A 16,318-nucleotide genomic window follows, 5' to 3' on the forward strand; every position below is an offset into this window, starting at 1 on the left:
TGTCGTCGAGGAGCGAGAGCACGAGGAAACCTCGACACCCGATGCGCAGCTGCTGTACACCATCGACCAGTGGCGGGTGCATGAGAAGCTGCTGGACCAGGGCAGCACGTCCTTAGGCTCTGGTGTGGGGCGCGGGCGCGAAAACGGCAAGCCGAAGAACCTTCAAGGCGGCGGCAGTCGTGGCTAGAGCGCTGGCCGCGGCAGTGGCGGACCGGTGATGCCCAAACGCAAGGGAAATTGTCGCTATTGCAGCATCCCAGGGCACTGGGCGAAGGAGTGTCGCGAGAAGGAGCGCGATCAGCGCGAACAACCCGAGCAGCAGGCGAACGTCGCTCAGGTCGACGTCGAGCAGCCTGGCCTGCTCCTCGCCACCTGCACGACAGGGAGCAGGGCGAGTGTGGCCATCAGCTCAGGTGAACCAGGCACCGCGATCTTCCTCAATGAGGTGCAGGTCGTACCGGTGGCGACGGACGACTACCGCTGGTACCTGGACACCGGCGCCAGCAACCATTTGACTGGGCGCCACGGCATGCTCTCGGAGCTCGACTAGACGGTGCGAGGTACTGTTTGTTTGGGTGATGGTTCGGTCGTGTAGATATGTGGGCACGGCGCTATGCTATTCACCTGCCGCAACGTTGAGCATCATGCACTCGCGGACGTGTACTTCATCCCGCAGCTGCGCATGAGCATCATCAGCCTCGGACAGCTCGACGAGAACGGTTGCAGGACCGTGATCGATGACGGCGAGCTCTGTCTTTATGACAGGAAGAAGCTGTTGCTGGCATGGGTGCGGCGGACGAGCAACCGGCTTTACGCCGTGGCTCTGAACTTGGCCGCTCCCGTGTTCCTCCTCGCCGGAGTCCAGGACGATGCTTGGAGGTGGCACGCCAGATTCGGCCACCTGCACTTCCGCGCGCTGCACGAGCTCGGTGCAAAGAGCATGGTGCGCGGCATGCCAGCGATCGCAAATCTCGACCAGTTCTGCGAGGGCTGCACCATTGGAAAGATGCACCGCACGCCCTTCCCGCGTGCGTCGTCGTACCGCGCGGAGAGCGCGCTCGAGCTCGTGCAAGACGACTTGTGCAGTCCAATTACTCTGACGACGGCCAGCGGTAACAAGTATTTTCTGTTGATAGTTGACGATTTCAGCAGATACATGTGGCTTGAGGTACTGAAGAGCAAGGATGAGGCGTTTCGGTACTTCAAGAAGATCAAGGCACACGCGGAGATGCAAGGCAACGCCAAGCTCCGGGCGTTCCGCACAGACAGAGGTGGCGAGTTCACCTCGAACGAATTCGCCGCCTACTGTGAAGAACTGGGGATCCAGAGGAACACGACCACGTCATACTCTCCTTAGCAAAACGGAGTGGTCGAACCGAGGAACCAGACCGTCGTGGAGATGGCGCGCAACCTCATGAAGGCCATGGGCGTGCGTGCATGTTCTGGGGCGAGGCCGTGCGCATCACCGTCGACATCCTCAATCGGTCGCCGACCAGAAGCCTGCAGGGCATCACGCCATATGAGGCGTGGCGTAAGAAGTAGTCAGCCGTGGACTACTTCCGCACCTTCGACTGCATCACGCATGTCAAGCTCATCGGACCAGGGGTGACCAAGCTGGCGGACAGATCGCGCCCTGGCATCTTCCTGGGGTACAAGCCAGGGACGAAGGGCTATTGAGTGTACGACCCGATCGGCAAGCGTCTGTACATCACATGCGCCGGCGCTGGGACTAGAGCAAAGACGGCAATGACTCGGTGCACGCCTGCGAGTTCACTGTCGTGTACTCTGACACGGGTGCGCCCATAACCACGACCTACACCGTGTCGCCCGAGGTGGTGGGATCACCGCGAGCACCTGCAACGCCAACTGCACCGAGCTCACCGGTCCCACCGCAATCCCTCGGACTCCCGTGTCCGGCGGGTCAGGCGTGGACGCGTCGAGTGCGTCGAGCACACCAGCATCAGCAAGTGCCAGTCCGTCTACGCCAACACCGAAGTTCTACGACCCTGCCGATGGGTGGGTGACTCCGCCCACCGGCGAGTCGTTCAATGCCAAGGGGGTGCCCGTCCACTTCAAGTCGATGGAGTATGTGATCGACCATGCATCGGAGTGCACACTGGAGTATAGTGGGCTCTGTCTCTCTGCTGCAGAGGAGCCTGCGTCCGTCGACGACGCTCTGGAGGAGCCAACGTGGCGAAATGCGATGGAAGCAGAGATGGAGTCTATCCGCGCAAACAACACTTGGGAGCTTGCCACGCTCCCGGCGGGCCACCGTGCGATCGGGCTGAAATGGGTATACAAAGTGAAGCGAGACCCGGCCGGCAACATCCTCAAGCACAAAGCGTGGCTGGTGGCGAAGGGCTATGCACAGAAGCAAGGGGTTGACTTTGATGAGGTCTTCGCGCCTGTTGCCCGGCTGGAGACAGTGTGCGTCCTGCTTGCCATGGCTGTGCATCGGAGCTGGAGCGTGCACCACATGGATGTGCGCTCGGCCTTCCTCAACGGTGAGCTGGAGGAGGAAGTGTATGTGCACCAGTCAGCAGGGTTCATCGACACGACGATGCTCACAAGGTACTCAAGCTAGGGAAAGCGTTGTATGGGCTCCGGCAGGCTCCACGGGCATGGGACGCCAAGTTGGACCTCACGCTGCAGTCACTTGGGTTCGCGAGGTGGCAGCTGGATCATGCTCTGTACAGGCGCGGGACGACTCAGATTTCCTACTAGTGGGGGTGTACGTTGACGACCTAATCATAACAGGCACCACTGCTGACGCTATTGAGAAGTTCAAGACCCAGATGCAAGAACTTTTCCAGATGACAGATCTTGGGTTGCTCAGTTACTATCTTGGCATCAAAGTGAAGCAAGAGCGTGGCATGATCACTGTTTGTCAGTCCGGCTATGCAGCCAAGATCTTGGAAGATGCTGGGATGAGTGACAGCAACCCGAGCTTGACACCCATGGGACATCGCCTGAAGGTTGTCAAGAACACTGTAGAAGTGGTCGATGCAACTAGGTATTGTAGCATCATTGGGAGTCTGAGGTATTTGGTGAATACGCGCCCGGATATTGCATATGCTATAGGTGTGGCCAGCAGGTTCATGGAAGCACCTGGGAAGCAGCACTGGGCGATCATCAGATAGATCTTGAGGTACGTTCGAGGCACACTGAACTATGGGTGCACTTACAAGGCAGGAGAGGGAACTGTTCTGACAGGGTTCAGTGACAGCGACCATGCCGGCGATCTGACAGACAGAAAGAGCACGTCAGGTCTGGTATTATTCATGGGGCCTAGTGTTATCACTTGGTGCTCTCAGAAACAAAAGATCGTGGCTTTGTCCTCCTGTGAAGCTGAGTATATAGCAGCAGCTACGGCAGCAACACAGGCTGTTCGGCTCAGAGGACTGGTTTCAGAAATGCTTGGAACAGAGAAGCAGAAAGTGCAGGTCAAGATTGACAACAAGTCAGCAATCGAACTAAGCAAAAATCCAGTGCACCATGAGAGGAGTAAACACATTGATTTGAGGTATCACTACATCAGAGAGTGTGTTGAAGAAATAAAAGTGGAGGTTGAGCATGTCCGAACTGAAGATCAGTTGGCTGATATACTAACAAAGTCACTCGGGCATGCAAAGTTCACAGAACTCCGGTGCATACATGGGATCATTCAGGTCAAGGGAGAGCAACAGGATTAGGGGGTGATTTAAAGTATAATCCTAGTTGCTAGTTTCAGTTTACTCTAAGTTATCTTAGCAGAATAACTAGCCAGTAGTGTGTACATGTCCATGTCCGGTTCAGTCCTTTTTCTTCAGTTAGTTCAGTTTAGCAGATAGCTGTAGAAACGCCGGCAAGACCGCTTCCATGGGATGGCGTGGAACCTCAGCGGGTTTGACGGCAGCGTAGGGGCTCGCGCAAGCTTAGCATCGTGGGATGGCACGATCAGTAGGCTAGGTGTGCGTGGGTGTGATCTCCTTTGTATTTAGCAACTCGTTTGAGCTCTGCATAAATAACAGAAAGACCTGAAAAGCTGTGGTAAGTTAAGCAGCGCAAAGATTCTGTTAGACTCGTTAGTTCTTCTCCTCTCGATCCCATCTTGCTCCTTCCCTCTCTCTCGCTCGATTGGCTAGATTCTGCAACAACATCTTCATCTCGTCCATCACACAACTTAGTGGTCGACCAGACGAGGGTGCCAAGCATGGCGTCCAAGGGTCTCATTGTGGTTGCTGTCCTGCTTGCTGCGGCTTTCCTCGTGGCCACAGCTGAACAAACTCGTGTGCACTAGTTTTCAACTGATTCGATCACTATGTACTAGTACTACTCCCTCCATCTCAAAATAAATGTCATGAGCTTAGTTCAAATTTGTACCAGAACTAATACAAAGTTGAGACACTTATTTTCGAACGGAGGGAGTACGTGTATACACTAGGGATATTAGTAGTATCGATAATACTAGACCTACGAACGGTATTACGAAGCCTTACGTAACCTTCTAAGAAATAAATCTTCTCCCCCCTGACTTTCAGTTGGGTGGGGCCCTTCATCCCCCCCCCCCCACTTCCAATCCTAAACATCCAGATCAGCACCTACGAAAAAGGGCGATGATAGGCGCCGGTGCGCCGGCCCAAACATTCCGCCGGTCTACTGCTAGCCACCCGATTTAAAAAAGAGAACCGTCAGATCTCAATGTTGTCTTCCTCTCTTCCCCGTCTTCCTTCTCACTCCCGCACGCATAGGAAACAGAGAAAACAACAATGGGTTACGTAAGGAAGAAAGGTTTATCAAAATCTGTCGACCGATGATCTAATTTTGAAGATCTCGACGCGAGGAATCCAACGGTGAAAATGGTTTGAGGTTTATCAAAATCTGTCGACCGATGATCTAATTTTGAAGATCTCGACGCGAGGAATCCAACGGTGAAAATGGTTTGAGGTTTGAACGCACGGTTCAAGAGATAAAACGCTTTAAATAAACGGGTCTACAAAAAAAAGGAAAACATGACAAGTGGTTTAGGGCATGTATAATGGTTGATAAGATAGTCTTGTCTTAAGTCTTACATGTAATTTAGAGAAGACAAAAGAAAATGTCTACAATGGATTATCTCTTAGTATTATTTTCAATAACTAGCTATTTCTAAAAACATGGCGACACATATTGTGATAAGCGATCATTTCTTATCTTCTCTTAAAGAAGAGAAAACAAGCCTTTCTTATGAGTTTTCTCTCCTCCATATCATCATTTATCCAACGTGACATTCCTAAGATAGCTTTATTGTACATGCCCTTATATTAAACGTGTCACTTGTCACGACTTGAAAAGGTGGGAGTGGTCTTTGAAAGAAGTACTCCTCAATTCAGTGGCGGATCCAGGATTTGAAGTTACCCGGGGCGGATTTTTATAGAAAACAAAATTTTGAAGCCACGATGCAATGAAATAAGACAATCAACTAAATTTATCGGCAAAGTAGTATGGATTCAGGCAAGCCGATAATATTTTTTCAAAGTAGTTTCATTCTGAAGGAGAAAAATATATAAGTGGCTGAAAATTCATATAATGTCTGTTTCATCTTCTTAGGTTTGTATAATATCAAGTTTGATAATAGTACTAATTAACTTTCAGTATTAACTTCCAAGAATTAGGCTAACGTAACAAGAAATTAAAGAAATATAGAAGAAGGAGAGCAAAAGATTAGGGGAGCATAAACGAACTTGCTGTTTGTTGTCTCTGTTGGCTGATCGCTTGTAGTTTTAAGCGGACTGGTTGGCGGTGCCGATGTAGCCTCTTGTACGGACGGCAGCTGGATCAGGTGGATCCCTCTCTTTCACCATCGAGCACCATTGGTTGGGAAGGGCCGGGGCAGCACCGTGGCGAGGCAGCGGATCGGCAACGTAGGGCAACGTGTCATGGAGGCGAGGCAGAAATCAAGGGCAGCGTGATCGCCATATATGTGGCTGATTTGGTTCCAATCGACAGAAAATAGATTCAGGCTAAAAGAACTTCACAGAAAAGATTGGGCTCACGTACTCACACATTCAAGTGGGCCTTAGTCATTGGCCCACCACTAGTAGAAAAGAGGGCATTGGTCCAGGCCGGGTCAGCCCATTAGTCCCGGTTCAATCCAGAACCGGGACCAATGGGGGCATTGGACCCGGTTCGTGAGTCCCGGGGGCCGGCCGGGCCACATGGGCCATTGGTCCCGGTTCGTCTGGACCTTTTGGTCCCGGTTGGTGGGATGAACCGGGACCAATGTGCCTTGGTCCTGGCCCACCACCATTGGTCCCGGTTGATGGCCTGAACCGGGACCAAAGGCTTTCCTTTAGTCCCGGTTCAAGCCACGAACCGGGACCAATTAATTGCCTATATATACCCCTCGCCCGCGAGCAGAGCACTCTCACTGCTCTATTTTTCATGGCCGGCTAGGAGAGAGCTTTGTGGTGCTCTAGCTCACCTTCTATGCACACGAGGTGTTCGATGGAATGCCCGAGCCACACTGCTTAAGCTTTCTCCTCTCCAAGCTCGACCTCCAAGCTCCATTTTCCTCAATATTTGTCTAGGTTTAGTGGTCCGTCACGTCCCGTCCCCATCTTCACCGCCGTCGATCGCCCGCGCCGATCTCGTCGCCGGCACCACCGTGGTGAGCCTCTTGTTCTTATCTTCTTTCTGAAAGGAAAAAAAATTCTTACTTGTATGTTTATATAGATACTTGTATAATTTTCTTACTTTTATTATTGCATCTTATATAGTGCGATGGTTTTGGTATCCGTCCCCGTCGTTCCTCGTCCTGTCTATGATTCGGATGTGGTATATATTATCTTTTCATAACTATTGGTTCATCTATTGTTTATGACAATTATGTCGACCAACGTGACATAGATTTTATTTATCTAGGAGGTTGTTGAACCGGAAATTCCAACCGACCCTATTGTCGAGAGGTTAAATTTAGTTGAAGAAGAAAACAATTTCTTGAAGGAAAAAATTAGAAAAATTAAGGAGGAGAAGATGATATTGGAGTTGCATGTTGTGGATGATCACAAGATCAAGATGGATGCAATGCGCTTGAAGATTAGAAAGATTAGAAAATATGCCATTCATACCGAGGCTTGGTATCATTATGCCGTTGGATCAGTTGTTACATTGGTTGCGATTATGATCGCATTTGTTTTCGCATTGAAATGTTTTACATAGTTTCAATGTATGGTTTAATTAATTTAGATGCTCTGCAGAGCTTTATGTTGTTAGATGAGAACTATGTATGTACTTTGGTTTTAATGTGATGATGAACTTCTATTAATTTGGTCACTTAATTATCTATTCATGATGTTCTGTAATGATTTTTGACACACTTAATTATATATAATGCACGCAGATGAACCGGCAATGGATGTACGGTTCAAGACACACCTCCGAGTACATTAAGGGCGTGCATGAATTTCTCGAAGTGGCTGAGGCAAACAAGCAGAATGGTTTTATGTGTTGTCCATGCCCTATATGTGGGAATACGAAGTCTTACTCTGACCGGAAAATCCTTCACACCCACCTGCTTTACAAGGGTTTCATGCCACACTATAATGTTTGGACGAGGCACGGAGAAATAGGGGTTATGATGGAAGACGGCGAAGAAGAAAAGTACGATGACAACTATGTGCCCCCTGAATACGGTGATGCTACTGAAGATCAAGAGGAACCAGACGATGTGCACGATGATGCTGCAACAGGCAAAGCTGCCGAAGATCAAGAGGAACCAGACGATGTGCCCGATGATGATGATCGCCGTCGGGTCATTGTCGATGCAAGGACGCAATGCGAAAGTCAAAAGGAGAAGCTGAAGTTCGATCGCATGTTAGAGGACCACAAAAAAGGGTTGTACCCCAATTGCGAAGATGGCAACACAAAGCTCGGTACCATACTGGAATTGCTGCAGTGGAAGGCAGAGAATGCTGTGCCTGACAAAGGATTTGAGAAGCTACTGAAAATATTGAAGAAGAAGCTTCCAAAGGATAACGAATTGCCCGACAGTACATACGCAGCAAAGAAGGTCGTATGCCCTCTAGGATTGGAGGTGCAGAAGATACATGCATGCCCTAATGACTGCATCCTCTACCGCGGTGCGTACAAGGATCTGAACGCATGCCCGGTATGCGGTGCATTACGGTATAAGATCAGACGAGATGACCCTGGTGATGTTGACGGCGAGCCCCCCAGGAAGAGGGTTCCTGCGAAGGTGATGTGGTATGCTCCTATAATACCACGGTTGAAACGTCTGTTCAGAAACGGAGAGCATGCCAAGTTGATGCGATGGCACAGTGAGGACCGTAAGAAAGACGGGAAGTTGAGAGCACCCGCTGACGGGTCGCAGTGGAGAAAAATCGAGAGAAAGTACTGGGATGAGTTTGCAAGTGACCCAAGGAACGTATGGTTTGCTTTAAGTGCGGATGGCATTAATCCTTTCGGGGAGCAGAGCAGCAATCACAGCACCTGGCCCGTGACTCTATGTATGTATAACCTTCCTCCTTGGATGTGCATGAAGCGGAAGTTCATTATGATGCCAGTTCTCATCCAAGGCCCTAAGCAACCCGGCAACGACATTGATGTGTACCTAAGGCCATTAGTTGAAGAACTTTTACAGCTGTGGAATGGAAACGGTGTACGTACGTGGGATGAGCACAAACAGGAGGAATTTCACCTAAAGGCGTTGCTGTTCGTGACCATCAACGATTGGCCCGCTCTCAGTAACCTTTCAGGACAGACAAACAAGGGATACCACGCATGCACGCACTGTTTACTTGACACCGATAGTATATACCTGGGAAGCTGCAGGAAGAATGTGTACCTGGGCCATCGTCGATTTCTTCCGACCAACCATCAATGTCGAAAGAAAGGCAAGCATTTCAAAGGCGAGGCAGATCACCGGAGGAAGCCCGCCATGCGTACCGGTGATCACGTACTTGCTATGGTCAATGATTTACACGTAATCTTTGGAAAGGGTCCCGGCGGACTAGCTGTTCCGAGTGACGCTGGGGGACACGCACCCATGTGGAAGAAGAAATCTATATTTTGGGACCTACCCTACTGGAAAGACCTAGAGGTCCGCTCTTCGATCGACGTGATGCACGTGACGAAGAACCTTTGCGTGAACCTGCTAGGCTTCTTGGGCGTGTATGGGAAGACAAAAGATACAGCTGAGGCACGGGAGGACCTGCAACGTTTGCACGAAAAAGACGGCATGCCTCCAAAGCAGTATGAAGGTCCTGCCAGCTATGCTCTTACCAAAGAAGAGAAGGAAATCTTCTTTGAATGCCTGCTTAGTATGAAGGTCCCGACTGGCTTCTCGTCGAATATAAAAGGAATAATAAATATGTCAGAGAAAAAGTTTCAGAACCTAAAGTCTCATGACTGCCACGTGATTATGACGCAACTGCTTCCGGTTGCATTGAGGGGGCTTCTACCGGAAAACGTCCGATTAGCCATTGTGAAGCTATGTGCATTCCTCAATGCAATCTCTCAAAAGGTGATCGATCCAGAAATCATACCAAGGCTAAGGAGTGATGTGGTGCAATGTCTTGTCAGTTTCGAGCTGGTGTTCCCACCATCCTTCTTCAATATCATGACGCACGTCCTAGTTCATCTAGTTGACGAGATTGTCATTCTGGGCCCCGTATTTCTACACAATATGTACCCCTTTGAGAGGTTAATGGGAGTCCTAAAGAAATATGTCTGTAACCGCGCTAGGCCAGAAGGAAGCATCTCCATGGGCCATCAAACAGAGGATGTCATCGGGTTTTGTGTTGACTTCATTCCTGGCCTTAAGAAGATAGGTCTCCCTCAATCGCGGTATGAGGGGAGACTGACTGGAAAAGGCACGCTTGGAAGGGACTCAATAATATGCAGGGACGGATATTCTTGGTCTCAAGCACGCTACACAGTTCTACAGAACTCTACCTTGGTGACCCCGTATGTTGATGAACACAAGAACAGTCTGCGCTCCAAACACCCGGAGCAGTGCGACGACTGGATTACATGTGAACACATCAGGACTTTCAGCAGTTGGTTGGAAGCACGTCTCAGAGGTGACAACACTGTTTGTGATGAGTTGTACTTGTTGTCCAGGGGACCATCTTCGACTGTTACGATTTGGAAAGGATACGAGATAAATGGGAATACATTTTACACGATTGACCAAGATCAAAAGAGCACCAACCAAAACAGCGGTGTCCGCTTTGATGCAACAACCGAGAGGGGAAAGGACACATATTATGGTTACATAGTGGACATATGGGAACTTGACTACGGACATGATTTTAAGGTCCCTTTGTTTAAGTGCAAATGGGTCAATCTGTCAGGAGGCGGGGTACAGGTAGACCCACAGTACGGAATGACACAGTGGATCTGAAAAATCTTGGATACACTGACGAACCGTTCGTCCTAGCCAATGATGTGGCACAGGTTATCTATGTGAAGGACATGTCTACCAGACCGGGAAAAAGAAAGATAAGGAAGCGAATACATCATACGATGAGCCAAAGCGCCACATAGTTCTTTCAGGTAAAAGGGACATCGTGGGAGTGGAGGGCAAGAAAGACATGTCTGAAGATTATGAAAAGTTTCATGAAATTCCTCCATTCAAAGTCAAGGCTGACCCCAGCATCCTGATAAGCGATGAAGATTGTCCATGGTTACGGCGCAATAAGCAAATGACACAAGCGAAGAAAAAGTGAAGACTTTCTCCCGCAACTATTATGATGATACCATGCCAACTTTGTAACACACGAGTATGATACCATTGTCCGTTTTGTACATGCACATGCTATGTGGGTGAATTTATGATACCATGCCAACTTTCAACTTTTTCATAGTTCATTTTAAATGCTTTAATGTCTTATGGTTCGGCCCTCGTAATACTTAAAAATAGCAACAATAAGTATTCTATTGTAAGTAGAAACAAAATAAAATAAATAAAGCAAGAAAGAAAACAAAAAAACAAAAAAAGTGTTTTCAAATTTGAAAACTAACGGCACTAACAGAAAGTTTATAATTTTTTTAAAACTAAAAGCAAAAAGATTTAAAAAATAAAGCAAAAAACAAAAGAAAATAAATAATGTAGAAAACAAAACAAAAAAACAATTAAAAATATCAACAATAAGTATTTTGTTGTAAGTACAAACAAAATAAAATAAATAAAGCAAGAAAGAAAACAAAAAAAACAAAACAAGTGTTTTCAAATTTGAAAACTAATGGCACTAACAGAAAGTTTATATTTTTTCTAAAACTAAAAGCAAAAAGAATTAAAAAATAAAGCAAAAAACAAAAGAAAATAAATAATGCAGAAAACAAAACAAAAAAACTGAAAAATAATTCAAAATAGCAACAATAAGTATTTTGTTGTAGTAGAAACAAAATAAAATAAATAAAGCAAGAAAGAAAACAAAAAAATGCCTCCTACTGGGCCCCCACGGTCTGAATACGACTAGAAACCCTACCATGGGCCAGGATTCAGGCCCGCAGTAGGCCTAGAAGGCCCATCAGGCAAAGCAGTAGCAAATAGGCCCGCAAGCCTACGGTGGAGAGGAGCTCGAGAAGGGTGCGGCAGCGGGGCTTATAAACCACTGCGCGCCTCTCTCAACTAGCGAGGTGGGACTAAACTTTGGCCCCGACGCTGGCAGCACAGGGTCCTTTGGTACCGGTTCGTGGCACCAACTGGTACCAATGCCCACCCTTTAGTCCCGGTTGGTGCCACCAACCGGGACCAAAGGTCGCCGCTTCCCGCCCTTTGGGCTACTGAAAAGAGGCCTTTGGTCCCGGTTGGTGGTAGCAACCGGGACTAAAGGTGGCATTAGTCTCGGTTGGACTCACGAACCAGGACCAATGCTCTTCCTATATATACAACACTTAGGAAAATTTGACGAACACATCGCCAGTTGCCCCCTCCCCCCCGCCCGACGATGCCGAGCTCATCTACGCCGCCAGGCTGCCCAGATCGACGCCGTTCGCTGCCCCAACGCCGCCCGCCGCCCAGACGCCTTCCGCGTGCCCCCGTCGTCGCCCCTGCCCCGTCGCCGCCAGGCGCTGCCCCGACGCCGCCCGCCGGCCGCCCCCGCCGACGCCGTCGTCGTCGCCCGCGCCCGTCATCGCCGTCACCGTCGCCGTCATCGCCGGCCACGCCCCTGCCCCGGCCCGCCGTGGTCGTCGCCGACGCCCTCGCCGCCGCCGCCCTCGCCCTCGCCGGCTGCCCCTGTTGTGAGCCGCCGCCGTCGAGGCTCTGTGTTTAGTGCTTTTTTTTCATACATACATGTGTATTTTTTTGTTCATTGCATTTTTTTCATATATATAATTAACGTATATATGTATGTGATAGCTATATGATGAATGGATGTAGCTATGTATGTATCAATATAATGTTCATAGCATTTTTTTGTTTATATATGTTTTTTCATATATGTATTAATTTTTTATTTAGGTTGTTAGTAGATATCGATTTTAGGTTAGTGTAGAGGAAAAAGTAAAATAAGGAAAAGGAAGAAAATAGGAAGAAGGAAGAAGGAAGAAGAAGAAGAAAAAGAATGAGAGGAAAAAGGAAAATAAGAATAGGAAGAAAGGAGAAGAAGAGGAGAGGAAAAGAAGAGGAGAAATAATAAGAAGAAGAAAAAAGAAGAAAAAGAAGAGGAGAAGAAGCAAGGAATAGAGGAGAAGAAGAAAAAATAGAAAAAAAATTCTATTTTTTCTTCTTGTCCTCTATTCCTTTCTTCTTCTTCTTCCTTCTTCCTTTCTTCCTCTTTTCTTCCTTTTCCTTAATTATTTTCCTTTCTCGAGGGAGAAGAAGAAAAAGAAGTGGAGAAGAAGAAAGAAAGGTGTAGAGGATAAATAAATAAGAAGGTCAAAAAAGAAGAAAAGGAAGAGGAGAAGAAGAAAAAAAATAGAAAATTCTATTTTTTTTCTTCTTCTCCTCTATTCCTTTCTTCTTCTCCTCTTTTTTTTCTTATTTTTTTTTCTTCGATCTTCTCCTCTATTCCTTTCTTCTTCTCCTATTTTTATTTCTTCTTCGTTTTCTTATGTTTTATCGGGTCTGTCGCTGTCAGGCTGCTCGCCTTCGCCCTCGACCCTCTCGACATGAGGGACGGTCGATATATATACCCCCTCTCGACCGTGATAACCTATACAACGGTAGCACCCCCCTCGGCCCTCTCGCTCGACCAAAACTCTCGAGGCCACCCAAATTTACCAAGTTAAAAGAGCATTGTCGTCGAGGCCACCCTAAACCCTTGAAGCGTTGTGTCGAGAAGATCCCAAACCCTAGAGAAGCAGCGTCGAGGCCACTTACATGATTCCTTATTGTGATTAGCTAGCTAGTTCTATGTTTGCCACTAATATATATCCATCTGTACCATGTCTGAATAATAATTGACATGTTGTAAATATTTGCAGAAACTATGGAGCACTACCAAGACGAAGCAACAGAAGCGATGTTGGGGGAGATAATCGCAGAAGGAACTGATGTCATTGCGTCATTTTTCACCGACGTCGTTGGTCAGGAAGGACTGGGTGAAGAAGAGGGTTATGTTCATGATGGTTCTGGCCCATTAATGCCGGTACAAGAAGAGGGCTATGTTCATGATGGCTCCGGTGATGACCCAATGAAGGTACAAGAAGGAGACCGTGCTGACTGCTCCGGTGACCGAACCGAGTCCGGCCAGGTATATATATATTAGTTAAGCCCGTGCTCACTAGTTAATTGATGCATTCATTGTTTTGATATATGTACATGTTGGGGAACGTAGTAATTTCAAAACAATTCCTACGTACACACAAGATCATGGTGATGACATAGCAACGAGAGGGGAGAGTGTTGTCCATGTACCCTCGTAGACCGTAAGAGGAAGCGTTATGACAACGCGGTTGATGTAGTCGTACGTCTTCACGATCCGACCGATCCAAGTACCGAACGTACGGCACCTCCGAGTTCAGCACACGTTCAGCTCGATGACGATCCCCGGGCTACGATCCACCAAAGCTTCGGGGATGAGTTTCGTCAGCACGACGGCGTGGTGATGATGATGATGTTCTACCGGCGCAGGGCTTCGCCTAAACTCCGCGATGATATGATCGAGGTGGAATATGGTGGAGGGGGGCACCGCACACGGCTAAGGAACGATCTGTAGATCAACTTGTATGTTCTGGGGTGCCCCCTGCCCCCGTATATAAAGGAGCAAGGGGGGAGGCCGGCCGGCCCTTGTGGGCGCGCCAAGGAGGAGGAGTCCTCCTCCTAGTAGGAGTAGGACTCCCCCTTTCCTACTCCTACTAGGAGGGGAAAGGAAGGGGGAGAGGGGGAAGGAAAGAGGAGGGGCGCCCCCCCCCCTCCTAGTCCAATTTGGACCAGAGGGAGAGGGGGCGTGCGGCCCACCCTGGCCGCCCCTCTCTCTTTCCACCAAGGCTCATGTGGCCCATTATCTCTTCCCGGGGGGGGGGGGGGTCGGTAACCCTCCGGCACTCCAGTTTTCTCCGAAAATGTCCGGAACACTTCCGGTGTCCGAATATAGTCATCCAATATATCAATCATTATGTGTCGACCATTTCGAGACTCCTCGTCATGTCCGTGATCACATCCAGGACTCGGAACAAACTTCGGTACATCAAAACTTATAAACTCATAATAAAACTGTGATCGTAACATTAAGCGTGCGGACCCTACGGGTTCGAGAACTATGTAGACATGACCTAGAACTATTCTCGGTCAATAACCAATAGCGGAACCTGGATGCCCATATTGGTTCCTACATATTCTACGAAGATCTTTATTGGTCAAACCGCATAATAACATACATTGTTCCCTTTGTCATTGGTATGTTACTTGCCCGAGATTCGATCGTCGGTATCTAATACCTAGTTCAATCTCGTTACCGGCAAGTCTCTTTACTCATTACGTAATGCATCATTCCATAACTAACTCATTAGCTACATTGCTTGCAAGGCTTATAGTGATGTGCATTACCGAGAGGGCCCAGAGATACCTCTCTGACAATCGGAGTGACAAAACCTAATCTCGAAATACGCCAACCCAACATGTACCTTCGGAGACACCTGTAGTACTCCTTTATAATCACCCAGTTACGTTGTGACGATTTGTAGTACCCAAAGTGTTCCTTCGGTAAACGGGAGTTGCATAATCTCATAGTTACAGGAACATGTATAAGTCATGAAGAAAACAATATCAACATACTAAACGATCAAGTGCTAAGCTAACGGAATGGGTTAAGTCAATCACATCATTCTTCTAATGATGTGACCCCGTTAATCAAATGACAACTCATTTGTCCATGGCTAGGAAACATAACCATCTTTAATAAACGAGCTAGTCAAGTAGAGGCATACTAGTGACACTATGTTTGTCTATGTATTCACACATGTATTATGTTTCCGGTTAATACAATTCTAGCATGAATAATAAACATTTATCATGATATAAGGAAATAAATAATAACTTTATTATTCCCTCTAGGGCATATTTCCTTCAGTCTCCCACTTGCACTAGAGTCAATAATCTAGTTCACATCATCATGTGATTTAACACCAATATTCACATCTGTATGTGATTAATACCCATAGTTCACATCGTCATGTGATCAACGCCCAAAGAGTTTACTAGAGTCAATAATCTAGTTCACATTGCTATGTGATTAACACCCAAAGAGTACTAAGGTATGATCATGTTTTGCTCATGAGAGAAGTTTAGTAAACGGGTCTGTCACATTCAGAGCCGTATGTATTTTGCAAATATTCTATGTCCACAATGCTATGCACGGAGCTATTCTAGCTAATTGCTCCCACTTTCAATATGTATCCAGATTGAGACTTAGAGTCATCTGGATTGGTGTAAAAGCTTGCATCGTTGTAACTTTTTACTACTGGATCTTTTATCACCTCCATAATCGAGAAACATCTCCTTAGTCCTCACTAAGGATATTCTTGACCGCTGTTCTAGTGATCTACTTTTAGATCAAAATTGTATTCCTTTGCCAAACTCAGAGCAAGGTATACAATAGGTCTAGTACACAACATAGTATACTTTATAGAACCTATGACTGAGGCATAGGGAATGACTGTTCTGTTGGGGAACGTTGCAGAAAATTAAAAATTTTCCTACGGTTTCACCAAGATCCATCTATGAGTTCATCAAAGCAACAAGTCATGGGAGAGAGATTGCATCTACATACCACTTGTAGATCGCGTGCGGAAGCGTTCAAGGGAACGGTGATGATGGAGTCGTACTCGCCGTGATTCAAATCACCGATGACCAAGTGCTGAACGGACAGCACCTCCGCGTTCAACACAC

At 47.5% G+C, this 16,318-nt stretch overlaps 1 pseudogene; it reads left to right on the forward strand.

The window, feature by feature from the left end:
- Window positions 1–4,192: 4,192 nt before the first annotated feature.
- LOC123138676 (uncharacterized) overlaps window positions 4,193–16,318 on the forward strand; it is a 35,325-nt pseudogene continuing 23,199 nt past the window's right edge.

This window comes from Triticum aestivum, chromosome 6B, assembly GCF_018294505.1.
Source record: "Triticum aestivum cultivar Chinese Spring chromosome 6B, IWGSC CS RefSeq v2.1, whole genome shotgun sequence".
NCBI lineage: Eukaryota > Viridiplantae > Streptophyta > Magnoliopsida > Poales > Poaceae > Triticum > Triticum aestivum.